The following is a 21,601-nucleotide window of genomic DNA, read 5'->3' on the forward strand; positions in this document are numbered from 1 at the left end:
ATAAACCTTATTGGACATAGATATGTTTGAGGCACAAACCAATCTCGAAAAGAATGTATTATCTGTGTCTCATGATGCAGTATGCAATTTTAAGTTACAGACTCAGCTTTTTCTCTAATTGATGGGCCTGGCAAATAAAAACATGCAATTCTTATTCTCCAGAGGATCTCTGGAATGTAGAACCTCCGATTTATCTTGTCACTGGATACATGGTCTTTGAAAAATACATTATTTTCAAAGAGTGTTTATGATGCCCATGAAAATGCTCGGGGTTCTTAAGGTACAGTCATAATTAACCAGGCACACTGGCAATATTCATAAGTGAATAGAGTCCCAGCTACCAGACAAAAGTTGACCATGCTCTTTACTCACCAGTGATTGTAATGGTATACAAGAGTTGCAATGTGCTCTTAGATACATAACGAAATTTCCTTTTCTTAGTCAGGTACAGTGCTGTATTTAATACAGCCAGTACTACATTCAGTGACCAAACAAGATTTAATAGAATTGTCAGTATCAGATAATTCATAATTTTTCCTCTTCATCATGGCGTCACTTTCTGAATCCACTTGGAAATTACTTACGAGTTTGTACTCCTACGATGAACTTTATTTGTTTCACATATATTAAACACCGAGTGAATTCTTACTACCTACAAAGCTTCTGCTGCCAAGTGAAGTTTCTTTCAATTAGCACATCTGAATGTAAATGTGAAACATACTGAAAATTTAACAAATGATTCAGGGATGATATCGAAATCATGAATTATTTCACCTCTAGCACATTCTGAAGAGATGCTATAAACTGGATTTGAAATCTAGGTCTCTTTTGAGATGTAAATCCAATCACAAAAATATGAAATAAGAACCACTCTTCCTCTTCGAGGGTTTAATACAGTGTGTTGTCCTGTCAAAAGAACACACTTGGAAGAAGAAATGACTAAATTTATATGCTAAAGGGAATTTCACAGTTTGTTTCTCTAGGTTTCAAATACTTCAACTTCCTTTTTTTTTCTTTTTTTTTTCTTTTTTTTTCCTATTGGTGGTCACAATCAGTGCAAAGCGCCAATAATAGTAAAGGCATTTGCACTGCTGCAAATTTTTAAGTGGAAACTCTTGCCAACAAACACCAGCTGTACTGTGATCTTTTACTGCTGTCTCATTTCGCTATTCAACAGCTTCTTTCTCCCTTTCTATCATAGCTTGGAAATATGTGGTGAGAATTGCAGATCTCAACACATACCAGAGAGTGTTTTAAAAATCATACAGTTGCCATGATAAAGAAATTTTCGATAAGCAACAACAGAGAAGAAAAACAAGTGCTGGCGGCATCAGTTTAATTACTTCCATATTCAAAGCACAAGCAGGGATTCTATTTGGATCTAATCTGTTCGAACAATGATCACTTCTGCCAGACGTTATTAAATGGTTGTGCAAGCTAACCAGCTCCATAAGATGTCGCTACAGAGCTAAGTCCTCAAAGCACTCATAAATAGACCAAATAAATCTTAAAAGAATTTTGGTAAGTTAAAAAAAAAAATCAAGCTTTCTGAGAATTTTAATAAGCGATTGACTTTAAGACCCTTATTATAGAAACAACACAACTAATTTCCTTCTACTGATGCCTTATTTGGTTTTTTCACTTCATGTTTAGACATTTATTTTCCAATGGACAAGGCAAAACTTGTGTTTGCTTACTATGAAACAAGAGTATTTGTTCATTCATTATTTGGAATTATTTCCTGTTAAATGAACCATATAATTTACAGTGAGACTTGAATTCTGTTATCACTTCAATCATCCAAGATTTCATTTCATTTCAAAAATTCCAAAGGGAAGAGAGGGCAAATAAACCATTAAAACTGTGGAAATCCAATGTGTCTGACTTACTTGACTGTCCTTAAGCAATATGATCGTGCATACAGACTAAAAGAAATGTAAAAACCACAGGCAGAGCACATACAATCTTCACTTCCAAGTTCAAAAGGTTTATGCTCTGGCATTCTCGAAAACCTAGTCCAGATCTTCTGACTGTGAGTCTCCTCAGCCTATGAGTTCTCGTTATACTTTAAGATATTTTGGGCTCTATCATTTCACATTTTCTCACTAGTATCTTAGCTGTCTATGTGGTTGGCTTCAGTTACTCAAGCTTCTTGAGATTGGACATCCTGCCTTCTTCCTTTTTGTATAATAAAATGAACACTGCTTAAGCAGCAAAACAAAAACAAGTCTTACGCATGCAGTAGCCTTACAGTTCAGATTTTTGTATCCTTACTAATCCCTGCAAAAGTGAGAGTCTGTTTTAGAACCATCTCCACTGTATCACTTAGAATTTGTTCCTAAAGTTACACAGAGACATGACTCAAATCTGATGACTCAAATTATAGGCATCGTTCTATCCATGGAGAACTCTCATTGCACATAGGAGGCACTGAATAAAGTTTTCTCTTTTTCGGGATTCATAGCCATCACAAACAGCCCTTTCCTAAGCATGTATGAATCTTATTTTTTGACACTTTGCTTACTCTCTGCTGAACTATAGAATATTTCTTCTCATCGTCCTATTTTGGGCTGCAACCAGCCTACTTTTGGGAATTTCATAAATAAGCTTTCATAGGTTCTCCTCTATTGACTCTTCAAGGTTGTTTGACATCACCTCTAGTCATCAGGATTCCTGGTTGGAAATCAAAGAAATATTCTCTATCTTAAGCAAAAATGGAATTCACCGAAGGAACGTCAGGAAGATCACAGGAAGATGAAGCTGTCCTGGGTGAAAAGAGCCACATAAGAGCCAGGTAGAGCAAGAGTCTTGTCAGGATACTGGAACATCTACACTGCCTTTCACTGCCATCCCTGGAGTCTGCCATTTCTCAGGACTGCCAGGCTCAGCAGTCATCCCAAATAATCTCTCAAGGACCCTCGGCTTTTCAGTAGTCTCTAAAAATGTCATGACTTGAGTGGCAACATAGGCTTGGTTATGCTTAGGTAACTTGAGAGACTGAATGGAAAAGCCAACTCAATTTTCCATAAATGATGACGAGATAAGCCTGAGCTTCTGTTGCTGTGACACATACTTCCCAAAGTCCCCTACTGATTAGATACAAGGAAAAAGCAAAATAAGGGATCACTTGCTCTAAGAGGGTGAACAAATGAAATAGAATTTTTGGTGACTGTGTGGCTCTCAGGCTAAATTTCCTGCTAATGGAGCAACTAGATATGGTGAATAAACACTAAATCAGACTTAAGAATATCTGTTACATAGACTGTCTTCTATAGCAAGTGTCCATTGCGACATAGACATAAAAGTCCATACTGGAATCCATAAAGGTTAGAAGTGACCTGGCCCTCCCCTCTTAAATTTTGGGAGCCATTACAAGTTTTCACACCCCAGATCTCTTGTCAAAGCTACTATTCGTGTGACTGTGCTCAAACTAGTTTCTACAAGGCAGGGGTGAAAACGATATTATTCCCTTTAGAGGGAGTCTGCCTACACCTCAAACATCTGCATATTGATGAATGAGGCACGGAGCCGTAACGTGAAAGTGGGATAAGAACAGGAATTCAAAATTAATTTTACCTCTTCAAATTCTTCTTGTACTTTATGCAGTTTGATCATTTGACTTCGATTTCTGCAGACATTATCTTTCATAGTACTTGACCTTTATTTGTAGATAAACTGCTTGTAAATATTTTCAAGTTATTGGGAGACTTCTGCTGGGAAAATGTATTATATTCCTACATAAATTATAGTAAGTATATAAATATTTAATGAGTTCTGAAGATTGAGATCTTCCAGAAGCACACGTTGGGGACTATGTAGGGCTTTGTTACCACTTGCTAAAGCTTCCGATTAAGAAATCCTTCCTTTGCCAGTGGGATTCAAAATAGTTGGTCTTTGGGGCGCCTGGGTGGCTCGGTCGTTGAGCATCTGACTTCAGCTCAGGGCAGGATCTTGTGGTCCGTGGGTTCGAGCCCCGCCTCCTGCTCTGTGCTCACAGCTTGGAACCTGGAGCCTGTTTCAGATTCTGTGTCTCCCTCTCTCTCTGCCTCTCCCCCGCTGGTCCTCTCTCTCTCTCTCTCTAAATAAATAAATAAACTTTAAAAAAAATTAGTTGGTCTTCTTACTCCAGTTTTAACCAACTTCATCTGTCCCTCCATAGATTGGACAAAGATCGCTCAAGGAATAGAAATCATTTTAAGTGATTTATTTGGTCTTCAATTTTCTCACTGGAAGACCTGCATGCAGAAAAACACTTCCAGGTCGCAGCGTTTCTAAGATGTTGCTATATATATTACTACGGAGGAAGAGAAAAATAATCATCTCACCAGTAAATAGAGGTAACACACAAATTCATTAGGTATTACATTTTTGCCTTTTATTTAAAGGCCTTAAAATTACTTGTTGATCTTCGATTATACAGCTCTTCTTCCTCTAAGAGAAAGGGGAGTGTATATGTTCCCTTCTTAAAAAGACTGGAGGGAATAATAATGTTACATCGTGTTCTCCTAAAGCAAAGGTTGAGTCATCTTAAAAATGTTTTTTTTTCAAGATAAGAAATGATAGCTTAATGTTTCTTTATTCAGGATATTCACATTTCTACATTCCTTTTCCCACTACATGCATCATCCTTGTCACAAAATACAAGCTTGGCAAACTGGCTTTTTTCATATTATATTTCCTTTCAAATGAAAGAAATAAATGTCATAGACAGTTGATATAAAATATTAAGAAAAAATGGCCTTCTAATTGCAGGGGAGAATAGCAAAACTAGCAAATATATGAGTTGAAATTATTAGTGCATGAAGCAGAGAGGTGATGCTGATCGGTTGACCGACCTCCAATTTCACACCGCCACAGTACATTCTTTGGTAAATTTAATGGAAGAAAGAACCAACCAACCAGAAGCAATCTAACATAGTGAAACACACGTCCGTTTAATAGATGTTGGTTCCTTAGAAAATGCTAATAACAATGCCACGGGTTGAGTTTTTGCAGAGTCAGGAGTTAACATGATTATTTTCCTGTTGGTCACCACATGCTGCCCTTGCCATTGTCCTTGGTTCCTGCAGAAATAAAATGCTGAAGGGTTACCACAGGCTGACAGACAGAGCATGCCAAATTATACACTGCATCACACCGTATGCCAAAACACCGGTTAGGACACCGCAGCCCTGCCAAAAAAAAAAAAAAAAAAGTCTTCTGATTTTGAGGACTTTAGAGAAGACAGGTATTTTCTGATATATCATCTGGAATTATTTTTTTGAAACTGATGATAAAATACAAATGACACGGTGTGAGTGCCAGTGGAATCCTAATTAGAAGAAACATCCAAAAAGCCCAGCCCTGAAAAGCTCGCTAAGTTTGACGGGAGAGAGTCTGGATTCAGCTAGTGGCATTTGTTCTACTCTCATTTTTAATTAGCATCAAGGAGTTTAATTAGAAGTATAGCATATGAGAATCACAGGGAATGCAACAGCTAGAAGGGACCAAAGACTTCTCTGGTGCAGCTGCTTCATTTTTCCCAATAAGTCAGGGGACATGTGGGGAAAAGAGGAGACATAGGGCATAGCAAATGCAGAGTCCAGACGGAAACATGCATGCTTGTTGGCCTGCTCGAAAAATGCACACACACGTATAACACATCCATGAATCATGTATCCCACCCCCCCCACACACCCCCGCCCAGGATTGTATTCTTCTTACGGATTGTGGTGAGATCACTACTGAGAAAGGAAATCACACAAATGACAAAGATCTTTATTAGTGTATTTTGCTTTCTGTGTTTTCTCAGAACCCCTCCATAAATATGATGCACCAAAGCCAACTGATTCTCATTTATTTATTCAACAAATATTTCTGGCCAACATTTATGCACCAGACTCTTACTGGGTAGGAAATAAGAAATTCAGGAGGGAAGAGAATGAGAATCTTCTGCACCATAGAAATAACTTTAAAACTTATAACACGTCTAGGTATCTTATTACATGTTTTACTTTAAGTCTTATATCAGTTAAATTCAGTTCTATATCATGATATCAAGTTCCCCCCAAAAACTCCTGATGTGATAGTGTCAATGGGCCAATATGCTCTTAAGCAAAGAGCACTAACCCAGGAATCAAGAGTTCTGTATTCTAGTCCTTGCTCTGCCTGAACATTAGCTAAGGAAAAAAGAAAAAAAAAACAAAAAAGTCAAATCTCTTAATATCAGTTTATTTGTCTAGAAAGTGAAATTGAATTGCACAATTTTAAGTCTCTTAAATCTCCAATATTTACTGTTTTTATGAATCTATTCATACCTAAATGAAGCAGGGCAGCCAAAGTGATATGGAAATGTAAGAGGTTTAAGGCAAGACTCCTTGATATGACTTATTAGGATTTTCAGGTTCAAATCTTTTGCCTAACAACTTCCTCTGCCCACATTTCTGGTCCTTTGAGAGTATCTGCTGAATAGTGTGCTCAGGAATATTTTTGGTTCAATTTCAGGTTTTGAATTCCATCTATTAAATTAAGTGATGTCTTGGATGAGAAGGTATCTAATAGAATTGCTTTCATATGAATTTTTCAAATGGTAAACTCAATGAATTTGCCAGGTGGTCTTTAAACGAGGTAGAAAGAAGTAAAACTGGAAAGCAATTCCTCATGTATTTCTCATATTTCTAACTGATAAAGTAAAACCAAAGATGAAACTGTCTTCTGTACTAAAAAGAAAGGAGTCAATTCAACAGAATTTATTGATATCCTGCCATGTCACTCTACTTCAACCTTGTGGTACTCAACATGGCACTCTACTCAACGTTATGGTAGAGACAACCATTGTTAAGACCTATGTGGTAGAGACAATGATTGTTGCTATCCATATACAGTTACTATATTTCAGACACTGTGTTCATTATATGTATTAACTTATTTAATTCATGCAATCTTATGAGTCCATGATGCTTTTAGCAGATGGACGTGAAGCAGCAAGGAGTCATGAAAGAAATAGCTTTTCATTTTTTTTTTAAGTTTATTTATATATCTTGAGGGAGAGAGCCTGGGCAAGGGTGCCCACAAGCTGGAGAGGGGCAAAGTGAGAGACAGAGAGAGAGAGACAGAATCCCAAGTAGGCTCCATGCTGTCAGCACAGAGCCCAACACGGGGCTCAATATCACAAATGGAACCATGAGAGCGTGAGCTAAATCAAAACCAAGAGTCGGATGCTTAACCAACTGAGACATCCAGGTGCCCCAGAAATAGCCTTTCAAACATCAGATATTTTGAGACATTCTACTCAGTTCATTTGATTCTGGTGTAAGCAATTCCCTGGAAATAGAGTGGATGGGTTTTTTTTGTAGTATTTAGAGACAAATACTGTATTAATAAGTCAATCAATACGTTCTGTGTACAAACGAAGCCATAGCCTGAATATGCTGAATAGGTTACCTCAAATGTTCAATCTCTAATAGTTTTTGAAGCTATTATGTTAATTTCGTGTTATGGTTTTGGTTTGGGAGTAAAAAATGGTATCAAGAGAAAATGTATTTATATTAATGATGAAAATAAATAAAAGTTGGAAGCATTCTTGTTTTTGTTGAAAGGACTGTACAGAGTTTGTTGGATTTATGACAACAAAGAAAGGAAATATATGAAAAACGCCTGATGTTTGTAACTATTAGGACATTTCGAGTTTAAAGAGTAAGAAAACAGGGGTGCCTGGGTGGCTCAGTCGGTTAAGTGACCTACTCTTGACTTCAGCTCGGGTCATGATCTCACGGTTCATGAGTTTGAGCCCCTTGTAAGGCTCTCTGCTGACATTGCAGACCCTGCTCGGGATTCTGTCTCTCTCTCTCTTTGCCCGTCCCCCACTTGTGCTCTGTCTCTCTGTCTCAAAATAAATAACAGTAAGCTTGAAAAAAAAAAGAGTAGGAAAGCTGTTTAGAAACATGAAAATAATCCAGGAAAAATACTACTGAGTAAAAGACTATAATAGAGACATTGAGAAAAACATTATGCTCAGGAATAATGCTTAAGTGACCCATATTTTGTTTTTTTTTTTTAAGAAGTACAACCTTAAGAGTTCCATAACTTAAGCTGCCTGCATTTAATTTAAAAGCCTTATGGAAAAATCAATTAGCATTCATTAAAAGCTGAGTTAACATTACAAAATTTGTGGGATAGCTGATTGAAGAATCTGCCACATGAAGAGCACAAAGAAGGAAGCAGAGGATTTTCTCCATCAAAAACCAATGTAACATGGGGGCATAAATATGACAAGAAGAGGGTAAAAACATAAAGAACTGTAAGGATGCAAAGGTAAAGAAAATATATTATGGAGCCAGCAATTTTGAAAGCTAGAAATAAGGGAGATATATGAAATTCTAAATTATTATGTAATAGAAAATTTCAAAAAAAATTTTAATTTTTTTTTTTAATTTTTGAGAGAGAGAGAGAGAGAGAGAGAGAGAGAGACTGTAAGCAGGGGAGGGGCAGAGAGTGGGAGACACAGAATCCGAAGCAGGCTCCAGGCTCCGAACTGTCAGCACAGAGCCGGATGCAGGGCACGAACCCACAAACTCTGAGATCGTGACCTGAGCTGACGTCGGACATTTAACCAACTGAGCCACCCAGGTGCCCCTCAAAATGTTTTTTAATACTAAAACTCAATCTCATCTCTAAAATTATTCTGAACACCGTACAGGTGTAAATAAATTTTATTAAACAATAAGAAAGTAGGTAAATTAAGTTGTCATCAGAGCTTTTGGTTGTCAAATTTTTTCTGAGCCTACAAAGAAATAGCTATGATGATTATTTTGTTTCTCATGAAAATGGGAAATTGGGGGGTACCTAAGTGGCTCAGTTGGTTGAGCGTTCGACTTCAGCTCATGTCATGATCTTGCAGTTTACGGGTTGGAGCCTTATATCTGGCTTGCTGCTGTCAGCACAGAGCCAACTTTGGATCCTCTATTCTCCTCTCCCTTCCCCTCCCCCCGCTGGGCTTGCTCTTTCTCTCTCAAAAATAAATAAACATTAAAAAAATTAAAAATGGAAAGTTGGTTAAAACTATTAATTATTGAGAATGCATATGTATCAACCAGCTTAGGCTGCCGTAACAAAATACCATAGGCTGAGTGGCTTAAACTCAAGCATTTACTTCTCACAGTTCTGCAGGCTGGAAAATCAAGATCAAGGTGCTGGTAAATTTGGTTTCTGATGAGAGTGCTCTTCCTAGTGTATAGACAGCAGCTTTCTTGCTACGTCTCCACGTGGCAAAGAGAGTGAGCTCTGGCGTCTCTTCTTTTTACAAGGGCACCAGCCCTATTGGATTAGGGTCCCACCTTATGACCTCATTTAAACCCTTCCTCATAGATATTTTATGATTCCAAATATAGACAAATTGAGGGGGTATTTCTTTAATATATGAATTTTGAAGGGACACAATTCATTCCACCGCAACATAGAAATGTGCAATTGGTTCAGGTGCCTGGATGTCATGTGCCTCATGCTTTCTTCTTCCATTTTTGCCATTAAGTCTTTTGGTACATGAGAAACACCGGAAGCATTTCATTTCACTTGAAAAACGAGCTATCGAAAGCAAGAATATGCAGGAGAAAAACCAAGCTTGCCAGTTCAATTGTTTTCAACCTGATTTTAAAATCTGTCAATGTTTATTTTTCAATATGAAAAAGAAAATAAGACAGCCAAAAAACATTATTTTCTATTTTATCCTAAAGGGAATGGTGAAAGTAGATCACCATGCTTCATGGTGAGATAAGAGCATGGTCTAATACGGCCCAGATAATAAAACATTCTGGTGGCAGCAGAACCTATGGAAATGCTGCTTCAGTATCATAATATAAAATAAAATGACTTTGCCCGTAAATGGAATATCTAATCTTGTTTAACGTAGACAAAATTTGACCCAAACTAGTCAGACAATTTTAAATAAAGCAAGCCATACCACTCCTAAAAAGGTTCTCTGGGATCACCTTAGCTCAGAGAAAAAAAAAAAATTAATGCACGCAGAAATCTAGAGGATATACCTATTTGAATATTCAGGGGAGAAATTTAAATTATTCACCAATTCCAACCGACTCACCACATCTTCTCTGGATTAATTTAAGTTTCAAATATGTCCATCCCAGTTTCTACTCTAGCTCTCTTAAAACCAGTTGTCAAAATAGCTGTCAGAGTGATCTATTAAAAATGGAAATCAGGTCACCTGCCTCTTCTGCTCTAACCTTTCCAGTGACTTCTCATAAAATGCAAACTGTTGAACCTGATTTGTAAAACCCTACATGAACTGGTGTCTGCCTATTTCCATGTGCTCATGTCTTGTCATTCTTCCTTACCCACTATGCTCAGAAGGCCACACTGGACTTAGTGTCCTTGAATTCATCAAACTCATTTGGATTACACTCTTGGCTCAAGGACATTTGCAATGGATTTCCCATTAAAAAGAAAAAAAAAGTCTCCTTTCTTCTTTCTGTCTTTAACTGATGACTTATCAGGCACATCTCAGCATAAATGTCATCTTTCATAGAGGCATTTCCTGACCACCAAATCTGAAGTATCAATTAGACATCTTTATGCGATTGTACTATCTTAATTATCTGTGTAGAGGTTAGCACTTTCAGAAGGGTTATTTGTGTATTTATTATCTGTACTTGTCCACTTTTCTGTGGTAACAAACAATCTCAAATAATAATTGCTTGTAATAAACGTTATTTTTCCACATCGTATTACATGTATGCTGCTGGAGGCTACAGTTACGTTCCACATTTAGTCTCTGTGCCAGTCTACGTTTAGGGTATAGGTTTGTTTCACAAGTTATTACATTCCAGGCCTTAAATTAAAATCATTCTTCTTGTGCAAATATATGTATTCCTGTAACAGAAGGAGAGACTTGTGACATTTAAAACTTGGGCTTGGACATGCTGCATACCATGTCTCCTCACATTCCATTGTCCAGAACAAGTCATGAGCAAGACCAAAATCAATGAGATTAGAGTATACGTGTATTATATATTTTTTTATTCCTCTCATGAGGGTGAGGGACAAGTCTCATGACAACAACTGGGAATGTATAATCCTCTTAAAAGGAAGAAAAGAATGAAAAAGTACAAACAATAATACAATCTACAATATAATGTTTTAGCCACTTGAACAGGGCCTTTTTTCTCTTGGTCATTGCTCTATTTCCTAAACCCAGCAGTATCTGACATCCATATTTGTTTAATAAATACACATCTGGGGAATAAATTATGAGTGAATACATGAATAGTCATGTATTTCCATCATCCTGTGGTCCATCAACGCTTCATTCCATTGCCTAGGAATCTATTCCATGGCTAGGAATCTATCAGTGGTTTCACGTTCTGCCTCATTGATAGAGAATCTTTTCCCCCATCTAGAGGGTGAAAATGAGTATCAGGAGCAGATTCTAGGATAAAGACATCAGCTAACCTTGTTGTCATTTTATTGTACTTTAAATGACAACTACAATGTGTTAAGCCATTATATATAGATGGGCACTAAAAATCTACTCTCTATTTTTTCCCCCATTAACTGGACAATCAGGATGACACTGACAGTCATGAATTACTAAGTTCTTACCATACGTCAGTCACTGTGCTAAGCAATTTTCATATGTTGTCTTTCATGTAACCTTTATAACAATTGTTTGAGATGTATTATTCCCATTTGAAAGAAAAGTAAACCAAGTAAGCTAATTGTACACAACTGATAATATGAAACAGGGCTGGGATTTAAACACAGATCTGATTAACTGAAAAAAACCCATCTTCGCTAATATTAACTACTTACCCCTAGGAAAAACTTAGTTTACGAAGCAAAAAGTAAAGGATATATTTTGCAAAGATGCTGATTATTTTTAAACAAAGAAAATAATGACTATCTAACATTGACAAGAATTAAGAATTCATTTCTAACATTTCCCTGTCATAGACAGCTGGACTTATTCATGAATATAGGCCCTGCTTATATAATTATGCTTAAAAACTACCCTGGGCCAACCAAGTTATAATCTATCATTTGTCAGGTCTTATGGCTTCAAGAAAACCTAACTGCCTCTGAATTATACATATTTAATTAGCTGTAAATTTAAGAACCAAACACACACACACAATAAAGCAAGAAGAAACTAAAGAAGAAAAAGATGAATACGAAGTATCCCAAAGAAATTTTCAAATATCACTTCAACATAGCAAAAACAAGGAAAAAATATGAATGTTTTTATTTGCTGCCTGGAAATAGGATGTAGTCTGGCTCAAAAATGATTTACTATTTAGCTTGGATAAAAATGAAAATCAATTTCTTTAGATAAGTTGTAAAAGAGTTTATATCATAAACCAGAATGTCCTCAAATTTTTATTTTACATGTTTGAACAGAGACAGGCACACAATTTTTCTTGTGATTTCTAGGTGGCTTAGCTGTATTAAATTAAATTCCTGATTTCTCATTTCAGCAAGTTCTTTGTAATGTGAATTAATAGGAAAAGCAAAGAGTTCCTCCTAAATCTTCTCTCTTGTGTTGAAATTCATATTGAAAGCAAAAGTTTTGCTGTCTAGATTAATGTGGGTCTCCTGAGAAGAAATCATGGATATACGAGTTACTGGGCTTGTGATTAGTAATGGGAGTGGACCACTTTTGTTTGAACTATTAGATATCCAAGTAAAAAATATTCTGATTCTGTCCAAGGGAAAGAATTCCATGGTGCAGGTGTGTGTGTGTGTGTGTGTGTGTGTGTGTGTGCTTCCTGTTGTATATTGCTTTGTAATGATTTCAAATCTAATGGTTTATGACATTAGGCAAGTTGTTTTGGTCTAAGGGTGAATTTTAGAGGCCGTGTCAGGATGATGGCACCGGGTGCTTATCAGTAGGAACATGTAGTTACTATGATGTAGTGGGCATTTAAAGGTTAAACATTAAGAATTTCTGAGGACTTGCTGACAGTATTCAGTCAGAGTGAGGCTACATTTTGCTGATTTAAATAGCTCTCGGAAGCGCTTGAGACACTTGCACTTGCTGTGGCCAGTTTACTTTTGGTGACTGTGGTGTTAAACCGTGCAGCAGTCTCAGGAAGAGAAGGGATATCTGTTCCTGCCTCAGTGAGGCTACACGTTGTAGAGAGGGGTGCAATCTGTATCATGGCCTCCGGAACAAGAACTTGTAGAGTGAGCCACCTTGCCTGCCATCACCCATGCCATTGTTCACTAGCGACACACCCTAGCAGTGAGGGACCTAAACACCAGCAGCTGATACTCAGCTTTTCTTTTTTTTAATATCTATTTATTTATTTTGAGGAGAGAGAGAGAGGGGGAGAGAGAGAGAGAGAGAGAGAGAGAGCACATGACTGTGAGATCATGACCTGAGCAGAAATCAAGAGTCTGATGCTTAATTGACTGAGCTACCCAGGTGCCCCTATTTATTGGCTTATTAAGAGACTTTATCCTGATGCTGTTGGCTTGTAAAACATTATAAATTATAATTCCCACAGTGAACCTGGCAAAGACACATCTCAGTCTTGGGTATAATTTACCCTGAACAAAACACCCCCTTTATACTTCAGAAGTAACAATCACATGGTAATTTTCTGCTTATCTGGATGTTTAAGAATTTCATCTCAATTTTTCAACTATTTTTTATTTGCCTATGTTTGTAAGCAAATTGGCACAAAATTCTTCCAAAAAATGTTAGTATGCATCTTTTAAAAGTAATTTTTTTTTTCTAAATTGGGCTTTAGTCACGTATACATGGACAACTATTAAGAACGGGAGAAGAGGAAAACATTTTTAAGTCCCTGTTATAGACTGGGTGCTTTTGCATATTCTACATGATTTAATCTTCAAAAAAATCCTCATGGGTAGGTATTTTTAGCTTCATTTTTTGCAGATGAAGAAAACGAGGCTCAAAGAAGTGGTGCTATGGGAATACAATAACACTAGTCTAATCAAGTCTCCGCATTTCCTCTTGATGAGTATTTTGATGGCCTTAGGAGAAATGAGTTGGTAACTTGCTTTTAGCCCTTGCTCCAAATCATCCATGCCATAGCAACACAGCTTACTACAAGGTGATCATAGATAGCAAAATTGCGTCTGTTTGATGTTGCAAAGCAAATAAATTTCCTAACCCCCCGAGATGATAGTGAAAATATTTTAGCTTCCTTTTAACAAAAAAAATATGGTTTATAAGTATGACAAGAAACAAATGAGTAAGTAATAGTTATCTCAGAGTATTTAAATCAATTGGAAATACGTTAAATTTTTGGAGAATATGTAACAGCAGTAACAGAAATGTGCATCAGCTCTTAAGAGCATTTACCTGTTTATAGCAGTCTTAGTAGAAGGTAATGCTTGGATTAAAATAAGATATTGAGCAAGACTTTGAAGTCCTATGAAGCCAGGCATGCCAAGGCCCTGGCATGTAAATGTGCTGTGGACAGAAGCAAGGAAGAGACTGCTTATCAGAAGGATCTTTTCACTTATGAAAACAAAGTAAGACATTCTATTCTTCTATCTCGAGAAATGCAGTATGTGGGAAAGCTACAAATGTTTTTGTTTTTGTTTTTCAGTTTTCCCAGGCCTTCCAAATAACAGCAGCCTTAGTGATATCCCATTAAAATTGGGCTTTTGGGTTTTTAAGCACGGGCTATTCCTATACAACGAGCAATTGTTCTAACACAAAAGAGGGGCATGTTGGGATCTTAGGATTGTCGTATAGGCAAATATCATGCAAAATATATTAATCTGGTAAGACTAGCTAGACTCATATTCCAAAGTTCAATGTCAATATGAGAGGAATAGCCTCATGCTATACTGTTCGGGACTCAAAGACCTTTGATGACAATCATTTGAAAAATACTGAACTTATTTTCCATAACTTAGTTCATTTGCCTCTTTTTTGAAGTACATGCAGTTTTGTTTCTACTGAAGTTCACTTTCAATACCACTTTCATTCATTCATTCACTGGGGACTTGTGAACTGTGACAGGGGAAAGTTCTTAATTTATTAATAAGTAAATTAAAATATAAATGTATGTGCTATAAGCGCAGATGAGAGACAGAAATCATATGCTCTCTGAGTGTAGAAAAGGAAAGCATTGCCAAAGTGGGTGATTAAGAATGGCAACAGCAAGAACGTGGTATTTAGACTGAAATAAAAAGAGGTAAGATTTATACATGTAAAGCTGGCAGCTGAGGATCATGGAATAGTGATATCCAATTAACAAACGAGAGAGAGAGGAAGAGAGAGAAAACCAAGGAGAGGCTCAAGATCATACATGTTAAGAGGGTAGGAATAAGAAAAAAAAGAATTTGCAAAAGAGAAATAAAGGAATAGTAAAATGGCAATATTTATTGTCAGTTGAACTGACGTTTTAAAGAGAAAGTTTGAAGGGAAAGGTGATACGAATTGTAATTACTAGAGTGAAATGAAGAGAAATCTGGCAAGTTAAGGATGAAGAAAGCCTTTGACGTTCATTGATCAATGGAAATTGAGAAAACAGCTTTAGTGAAGTGGAAGAAGAAAGAAACCTTACCGCAAGAGGTTCAGAATAAGTCCACGGTGAACCTGTAGAGTCAATAAATAAAGGTTTCACCTTTGAAAAATGTGGCCATGAAGTGAAGGATTGGTATAAGGCGGAAGCTTTAGACTAATAACTTGAGTGGTAGTAAAAGTATGGGTTGAAGAGACTATGTTTTTTTGAGTCGAGAAGACGCGTAAAAAAATTAGTCTTTGTTGAGTAAGGAACCACTACGGTGGGATACATAAAGATAGATTATATAAGAAAACAACAACAACAACAACAACATTTAAAGTCCAAGGAAAAGCTTGGTTTTCCTGTAGTGGGAAAAGTTTTTCAGGTGAGAGAGAGATTAAAAACACTGCTGTAAAGTAGTGATGAGGCAGCTAATATTTTCCTAAGAACTTCTAATTTTATATATTGGCTAATTTTGTAACTTTCCCGGAGAATAGAAGGTCACGTGACGAACACGGAGGCACCAGGTGCCTGCTGCGATGGATCTGAGGGACAGCACATCGACTTGAAGGAAAAAGACAGGTGTTACTAAGCAGGGATTTCTATAGCAGAGCTGTTCTGAATGATGCAAAGGTACAAAATAGACCAACTGAGGAATGCTATAAAATGAGGAAAATCGCACCGCGGAGATGGTTGAGAAATCAAGATACAGCCTGTTGTCAATAAGGGTTGTCAGAGTGGCTGAGGATGATGAAATGGAAGTGGTAAAAAAGGAACCTGTGAGTCGGGTGACAAAATCCTTTTTAAAAAAATGTTAGAGTGTGTCCTTAAATAGCTGATTCATAAAGTTTGGTGTACTTTATAATCATTCTAGGAAATATTTAAACATCGGACCATACCCTTGCAGATTAAAAGTTATTAGGTTTCAGGGACAACTTGACCACTTATATTTTGATAGTCTCTTCCAATATTTAGTAGTCTAAATATTGAGATCATTATCTTAAATACATATATATATATACACATATATACATATATGCATAGAATAAATGATGAGGAAAGAAATGTTGAAAAAAGTGCAAATAATAGACAAAAAGTTAAAGTTTGTAGAAAGATTCCCAATGCTTTTCTTTTTATTTTTTTAATTTTTTTTGTTTTTTTATTGTTTTATTATTATTTTTTTATTTTGAGAAAGAGAGACAGAGAGTGAGCAGGTGAGGCACAGAGAGAGAGGGAGACACAGAATCTGAAGCAGGCTCCAGGCTCCAAGGTGTCAGAACAGAGTCCAACACGGGGCTCAAATCATGAACCGTGAGATCGTGACCTGAGCTGAAGTCAGAAGTTCAACCGAATGAACCACCAAGGCGCCCCTTCAATTTGAGCAATTCTAAATGCATATCTCATCAAGTCAAAAATGCACCTGATAGGTGCCTAGTATGTGCTCAAAAGGCACCAAATGCTGTAGAATGGAAGTAGTGATTTATAATCCTTTCCCTCAGAAAGGTGAAGATGTCGTGAATATTTAAGTGAACAAAATTAAAAGAATAGAAGACCCAGGTAATGGGGACACTGGCCACTGATTTCTGAAGTCTCACTCATGTGATTCTGGACACAGTGTGCTCTGAATTCTCTTAAAACACATAAAACCAATGCTGTGTAGTTCTTTGGAGTGGTCCAATTAACTTAACATGTAGGTTCTTTCAAATTGGAAAATCATTCTAGGAGGACTAATTGACAATACCTCTTAACATCCTAATAAATAGAGACCTTACCTAAATTTTAACATCTACAATTTTAGGATATTGCTTAACTACATATAATGATATGTAAAATGCTCGAAAGATGTCTTTAGGGACGCCTGGGTGGCTCAGTCAGTTAAGCACCCAACTCTTGGTTTTGGCTCAGGTCATGGTCTCACAGTTCGTGAGATCAGCACATCTGTGCTGACAGTGCAGAGCCTGCTTGGGATTCTCTTTTTCCTTCTCTCTCTGCCCCTCCCCTGCCCACTCTCTGCCCTTCTCAAAATAAATAAGTAAACTTAAAAAAAATTGTTTTAAAAGAATATATTTATTTATGCATAGGAAAGAGAAATTAAAAGATGGGAAATAAGTCTGATGTGTTAAAAACTTCAGTGATGCCTCTTTACCATTTTTGCTATACTATCTAGGCACTTTTACCTTTATGATCTGATTCCTCCATTAACAAATATTTAAAATTATATTTTACTATGATATTGGTATAAAGACAATATTATATATTAAAATATTTTCTTTGACTTAAAATTTCAGTTTCTTTGGATCTTAAAAGAACTTAGAGGGACTCCTGGGTGGCTCAGTCAGTTGACCCTCTGACTCCTCTTAGGTCATGATCTCTCGGTTTGTGGGTTCAAGCCCCACGTTGGGCTCTATGCTGACAGTGCAGAGACTGCCTGGGATTCTTTCCCTCCATCTCTCTCTGCCCCTCCCCCACTCGTGTTTTCTCTCTCAAAAATAAATAATCTTAATTTTTTAATGTTTATTTATTTTTGAGACAAAGAGACAGAGTGTGAGTGGGGCAGGGGCAGAGGGAGATACAGAATCCGAAGCAGGCTCCAGGCTCTGAGCTGTCAGCACAGATCCCGATGTGGGACTCGAACCCACAAACTGTGAGATCATGACCTGGCTGAAGTCAGATGCTTAACCGACTGAGCCATCCAGGTGCTCCCCCCTCCCCAGTGCTTCTTAAAAGCAAGGAAAGGGAAAAGTTTCTGAAGGGCCATGCAGTGTCCTAAAATATGGCCTCATCCTTACATTTGGAGTAGCCCTGTATGGGTGTGATAGCTGAGGTTTTCCATCACCTGTATATAGTTCATTAAATCTCACTGCAAATTAAATTTCTCAGGGTCAGGGGTTGAATATTACTTATTCTTATTTCAATTCTTAGAAAATTGCAGACTATCAACAAACATTAGTTTAGGGGAACTGCAGCCACCCATAGTGACTTCAACCAGACGTTGGTTGTGAATTGTGATTATTAGAGGAGTTAGGTCACTTATCTTGCTGCATTTAAAAGCAAAATCCTAAATTTTATTTTAGTAAGAGAATTCCTATTCAAAGTCACTACTGATTTCTTGTAATGAGGAAAGCAAAGCAATGGATGATGAATGTTTTTTGTATCTGTAAAATATCTAGAAGATTCTGTTAGTTCACACCTTTAAAAAGAACATCCACTCAGGGTTCTTAAAATTATTTTTAATGTTTATTTTCGAGAGAGAGAGAGACAAAGCGTGAACAGAGGAGGGGCAGAGAGAGAGGGAGACACAGAATCCAAAGCAGGATCCAGGCCCTGAGCTGTCAGCATAGAGACCGAGGCAGGGCTCAAATCCATGGACCTTGAGATCATGACCTGAGCCAGAATTGGACGCTTAACCAGCTGAGCCACCCAGGTATCCCTATCTATTAATGGTTCTTGAATAACTTACTCAATATTAGTAAAATACCTCAAGTTGAGATATTATTATGAGGCTTTTGCTTAAATAAAGGTTGCTTCATGAAGAAGGAATGGATATTTCTGAGTGAGAGTTTGTAATAAATGATTGTTTTTTAGGTTGAGCAGAAAAGAGGAAATATGCTGAACATTTTAGGATGTGGCAAAGCCCTGACTCTCAGATCTCAGAAGAAGCTGCTGGCAGTAGGTAAGGAGAGGGATGGGAGGGAGCAGGTATCAGAGTGAAAGTTCTAGGGACAGGAATGGACACTTAACTTTAAGAAGCAGTGATGTCTGGCCTCCAATTTTGTAACTTTCTTTTCGATGTTGTAAATTCCCTACATAGTATATGTATATATTTCCTCAAGTAGTTTTGAGTTACCAATGTCTTAGGGAATAAAGGAAAAGGTTGTGTCCATTTTCACAGGTAAAGGATGGACAAAATAACCACAAAAGCATGGCTGGATATAAAGGAAATGACTAGAAATAATGAAGAACCATTTGAGACAAAAATTCAGAGGAAGATGTGACAAGTAACCACTAAGACAAAAAAGCACTCCCTAGGGGTTCTCAGAATTCTTCTGTGGGAAGGATCCTGATGTCACAGACTGGGACTTTATTTAATTTAGATATTAAGGGAAACGGTATGCAGAAACTTTGGGATGTGGAATCGCATTATTTAAATGCTACCTGAAATTACCACATAGACAATTTACAGAAATTCAAACACTGTAAATATCAAAATGAAGAAATCCAAGCACTACATGTAGTAAGCCAAACACAGTTCTAATGTGGAGGTTCATCTGACATTTTACTCATCCTCTATTTTTATTTTCCCCCAGTGGGTGACTTCCTAGAGACTATCTTCTATGACATGACATCTCTCTTCTCACACTGATTCCCCTCCTGTGGCAGAATCCCTACAAGGGTACCATCAGAAGAGTTTTAGAATTTCAGTGTAGTGACCAAAACAGATTAAAATATACGTTAAAAAACACACTTCTATTTTAAACATTTCTTAATTGGGATAAAGTGCTTCTGTGGCAAGCTACTAAAGTATACTTACTGTGTAATACAATGACTAATTAATCCTGAAAAATGTGTTAGGATGTAATTGTGAAGTTTTAGCAACTTAAATAAGCTTCTCAGATAACTTGTTCTAATGGGGGAAATATCCCAGAAAAACATACTGTTAGTCATTAGGTGATAGGATTACATAGTTAAAATCATCTACTTATGTAGCTATGATTCTATCAACCTTTGTGTCTGCATGTATGTACATGAATGGTCAAGCTAAATTATTTGGGTTTTTACCCAAATAATTTACCGTTCAAAAATGGCATGCAGTGACTATTTGTAATTTTGCCGATACTGATGTTATTAAAAACACTAGAAACACTTGGAAAGTTATGCACTTTTTTCTATTTATATTTCAACCTACACCCATGAATATATATATGGGTATATATAAAATTTTAAAAGTTTTTTCTCAAAAAAGTAAAAATAGACCTACCCTATGGCCCAGCAATAGCACTGTTAGGAATTTATCCAAGTGATACAAGAGTACTGATGCATAGGGGCACTTGTACCCCAATGTTCATAGCAGCACTCTCAACAATAGCCAAATTATGGAAAGAGCCTAAATGTCCATCAACTGACGAATGGATAAAGAAATTGTGGTTTATATACACAATGGAGTGCTACGTGGCAATGAGAAAGAATGAAATATGGCCTTTTGTAGCAACGTGGAGGGAACTGGAGAGTGTGATGCTAAGTGAAATAAGTCATACAGAGAAAGACAGATACCATATGTTTTCACTCTTATGTGGATCCTGAGAAACTTAACAGAAGACCATGGGGGAGGGGAAGGGGAAAAAAAAAGATAAGAGGGAGCCAAACTATAAGAGACTCTTAAAAACTGAGAACAAACTGAGGGCTGATGGGGGTGGGAGGGAGGGGAAAGTGGGTGATGGGTATTGAGGAGGGCACCTGTCAGGATGAGGACTGGGTGTTGTATGGAAACCAATTTGACAATAAATTTCATATTTAAAAATAAATAAATAAATAAATAAATAAATAAATAAATAAATAGTTTTTCTTTCTAGAATTTCTGTATGGGATATAGCCTTCCTGTGCTATTTTCTTTGTGTTATTTTATTTTATTTTATTTTATTTTATTTTATTTTATTTTATTTTATATTTTTAGAGAGAGAGAGTGGGAGAAAGTTGCAGGGGATGAAAGAGAGAAGGGAGAGAGAAAGAGAGAATCTTAAGCAGGCTCCACGCTCAGTGTGGTGCCTGACACAGGGCTACATCCCACGACCCTGGGATCATGATCTGAGCTGAAATCAAGAATTGGATGCTCAACCGACTGACCCAGCCAGGCGCCCCACCCTGTGCCATTTTCTAAACTCTGGAGACTCATTTGGATTTGTCTCACCTGTCTGACATTACTGTGACTCCAGCATCTATTCAGCCTTCTCCCCATCCTCCCCCCACCCCCATAGGGCAAAGTTGTTTTTTGTTTTTTTTTACATTTGTTGTTTCTTAAATGTTTCTTTATTTTTGAGAGAGAGAGAGACAGAGCACGACCTGGGAAGGGGCAGAGAGAGAGAGAGGGAGGCACAGAATCTGAAGCAGGCTCCAGGCTCTGAGCTGTT

The 21,601-nt window shown here is 37.1% G+C and overlaps 1 long non-coding RNA gene across 2 annotated transcripts in view; it reads left to right on the forward strand.

The window, feature by feature from the left end:
* Window positions 1–21,601, forward strand: part of LOC106983361 (uncharacterized) — an 81,608-nt gene that overhangs the window by 15,490 nt on the left and 44,517 nt on the right. For both annotated transcript variants that reach the window (XR_001431505.3, XR_008296365.1), the window contains exon 2: window positions 19,062–19,149. This is a non-coding gene — a long non-coding RNA (uncharacterized LOC106983361). The remainder of the gene's footprint in view (window positions 1–19,061; window positions 19,150–21,601) is intronic.

This window comes from Acinonyx jubatus, chromosome B1 (genome assembly GCF_027475565.1).
Source record: "Acinonyx jubatus isolate Ajub_Pintada_27869175 chromosome B1, VMU_Ajub_asm_v1.0, whole genome shotgun sequence".
In the NCBI taxonomy this organism is placed as follows: domain Eukaryota; kingdom Metazoa; phylum Chordata; class Mammalia; order Carnivora; family Felidae; genus Acinonyx; species Acinonyx jubatus.